Here is a 3,194-nt window from a genome sequence, read left to right on the forward strand (position 1 = left end):
CAAGAAGCAGCGCAGCCTTTATGTTTGCTCAGGCTTTGAGCTCTTTGTCTAACAGCACCAGTTACAACTGGCTTTTACAGGGGGGCTACTTGTCCATGAAAATTGAACTGGGACCATCAAATGGTCGCAGTTAGCTATGGTCCGGATCACAATGGTGCCAAGAGAGATGATGCTCTTCCCTTCCTGGGGAGAATCTGAAACAATGCAAAATGTGCAATGTTTCATTGGCTATTTCCTGCTTTTTCCTCCCTTGATGAAACCATCTCACTTTTCTTTCCAGGTTTCTTTCATTCCTAAGGCACAGTGCAGCATGGGTGTGCAGGTGAGGAGCCCATGTTCCAGAGGAAGGGAAGTGGTGGGTTGTCAGCAGGCATCAGCACAAGGAGGGAAAGAGCCCGTGGTCCTGGCACAGGACCGGGGAGGCCAGATATTGGGATGCTATTTCAGTTTTGTTATAGGCTCCTCTATGACCACCAACAGCTCTGAAAATTGCCCTCTACTCCCTGTTCTTTGCTTCCTAAAACATTTGATTTGCAAAACTATTGCAGCGTTTGATTCAGAAAAGTGCTCTGAGGCCTTGGGTGTGAAATACTATGACAAAAGAAGGCATTCCAGCCCTTTATTACATAGCACATTTTAAATCATGGAAAATTGGTCTTAAATATAATAAATTTAGCATAAAAAGAAATACTTTCCAGTTGCCTGTCAGGATCCCTTCAGTCTCATAAGTGCTTTCGTGTGAAGCAACGAGGGTAATACTTGTTGATAGTTGTTTGTTCCCTTGTTGTCTCGAAGTGGCTGGAAGCAATTTACAAGTTGCTCTTGCTCAATGTCTCGGAAGAGAACAGAATGGAAAATGTTGACTTGTTCCTTTTTGGTAAAGAGTCCATTCCCAAAACAACGGGCCAGGAGAAAGATGATTTGAGCCTCACCATTGGCTTTGGAGGGTGAAGGATCTGTCCCTTTGTATCCCCACTGCTTGCCAGAGGTGGCATTGAGCAGAAACCTGTGTGTCAGGCCCATGTGCCTATTGCTGTGCCTGCGTGTTTCAATGTCCATTTGTGCTGTTACCATTAAGGAGAAAGACATTAGGAGAGGAGTCATTATAGGAAGAACAGGATCATTTATTGTTTGATATTATGTGTTGGTGCAGAGTATCTTTCCTCCACTGTGCAATACAGTCCCATTGATCTAACCAGCTTTCTTGCTGGCTGTGCCATTGGCCCTTTACCACCAAAACCAGCATTCTGCTCACCTTGTGCAAGTCTAGAGCCAGTATTCAAACACTTTTTGATCAGTCAGAGTTTGTTTTCACATGTTGTCCTCATGTATGCACATTTCTTCATTGAATGAGGGATGGCTTTTGGAGCCAGAACGCAATGACAGAGCTTCTGAAGGGTTTTTAAACCATGCTCTTCCTTTGCAGTCTATCCAGGGACACCAACCCAGTGCTTTGGGGAAGAGATATGACATCTCCTGGGGACTGCATGACTCCCACAGCACTGAAAGCATCACAGTGTGTTCTTTCTGACTTCCTGCAGACAGTCTAATTATATGAGAGAGCATCGCTCTCCATTTGGTCAGAAGATGTATTCTTAGCTAAGTTTACCTAATGCTTTCCTGATTTGTGTGGTTTTTGCTTTTTTTTTCCCCTCCCCCTTGAGCTGGACAACAATTGTGATCTCAGTCCAGCAATCAAACATGAAAGAGAGCCCATATGTATAAAGTACCCTCCTCACGCTGGAACTCATCCAGAAGAGACAAATTGTCTTCATGCAGGAGGTCTGGTTTTGCCTCTTCCCATTAAGAAAAAGAAAAACCTGGCATGAGAAGTGTCTTGGGATAAGTCAGGGCCATGCAGCAGCCGTTGCCAGTGGGGCTGAGCTGTGCTGTCAGGCTTGAGAGCCCAAAGATGCAGTGATGTCCGTGCCATGTGTGACTGCGTTCATGCAAAGCAGACACAGGGCTTTGCATGAACACGGTGCTGGTACAAAGAAGGACCCAGCAGCTCTTGGCATTTTTGGGGGTGCAGTGATGTGGGGGATGTCAGGTAGCTGTATGTGGGGTGATAGTGCTGCTCTTTGCCTTTGTTTGGCTGCCAGACAATGAACCTCCCTGGAGGGCCATGGCTTTGAAGAGGCTGGAGAGCAGCTACGTGCTGAAGTGGTGGGGAAGTTTGCAGAAGGCAGCCTGTGGGAGAAACAGGTGGATATTCTTGGGAGGAAAAAATCCTCTGTTTCAATCAAGTTTGCTGCTCTCTATTCAAGCTCTGGTTAAAGAGGCTTTGGCAGCTCACATTGTAATTGCCAGCCTGGAGGTGTCAGATACACCAGGTAGCCCTGTGTGACTCCCTGGCCTTGCAGATCTAAAGCCAGTGTTACCTGGTCTCATCTCCTTTCTAATGCAGGACAAATACCTCCTGACTATGACTTAGAAGGCAAAGCTCAGCTCTACTTCCCTGTGTCCCTTAAATGCGGGTGATGCCCTGCTGTCTGCGTGCTGTCTTCATCCCAGGGCCGAAGTGCAGCTTTGAGGTACATGGGTCTCGAAGTATGTATCTCTTGGGTCTTCCCACCTTCCTGCTCCCCATCAGTGCTGGTCAGGCACGGAGCACAGTGCTGCTTCCCTTCTGACTCAAAGACTGCAGGGTAGTCCCTGCGGCTGCAGGGACAATGCTGTGTGTGTAACCAGGCCACCCAACATAGCAGTGACAGATGCGGTTGTGTTTGAGGTTGAGGTTGGGCCAAGCTTCCTCTCCCACCTCCAGCCCGTGCGTGGCTTTGTGCCTCCTGTCTGTGTGCTAGGAAGACGAGGCCAGGTCTCCCTTTCCATATGGGGAAAGAGTCTTGACCTGCAAAGTGACCCAAGGCATTGCTCCTGTGCAGCCGGTGGTGCTTGAGGAGAGGGAATCCCACTGCCTTGGGTGGTTGATATGGGTGTGAGACAGAGGGGGTTGACCTTTGGAGCTAAAGCCACATTAAATTACAGGAATACTGACTGCTGTGCCACTATGGGCAAGGGCAAAACATAGTTATTTGTCAAGGTTAACCACCGCCATCGGCCTCTTGCGGGCAGCTGAGAGCTGTGGTGGAGCTACCACTGCGAGCATGAGCCCATGTAGGCTGTCGGTCAGGAAAAGAGGCTCAGTGACTTTTCCTCCCCTTACACCTACCCCCTGTACCCTTCCATTGGGC

The 3,194-nt window shown here is 48.4% G+C and overlaps 1 long non-coding RNA gene across 1 annotated transcript; it reads right to left on the reverse strand.

The window, feature by feature from the left end:
• Window positions 1-605: 605 nt before the first annotated feature.
• LOC130606793 (uncharacterized) lies at window positions 606-2,555 on the reverse strand. The gene is made up of 3 exons (XR_008974049.1): window positions 2,417-2,555; window positions 933-1,064; window positions 606-833 (listed from the first exon to the last, which is right to left on the reverse strand). It is a non-coding gene; the product is annotated as an uncharacterized LOC130606793 (long non-coding RNA).
• Window positions 2,556-3,194: the final 639 nt, after the last annotated feature.

This window comes from Pezoporus wallicus, unplaced genomic scaffold, assembly GCF_028554395.1.
Source record: "Pezoporus wallicus isolate ANWC-B61680 ecotype Strahan unplaced genomic scaffold, APGP_CSIRO_Pwel_v1 contig_4191, whole genome shotgun sequence".
Taxonomy (NCBI): domain Eukaryota; kingdom Metazoa; phylum Chordata; class Aves; order Psittaciformes; family Psittacidae; genus Pezoporus; species Pezoporus wallicus.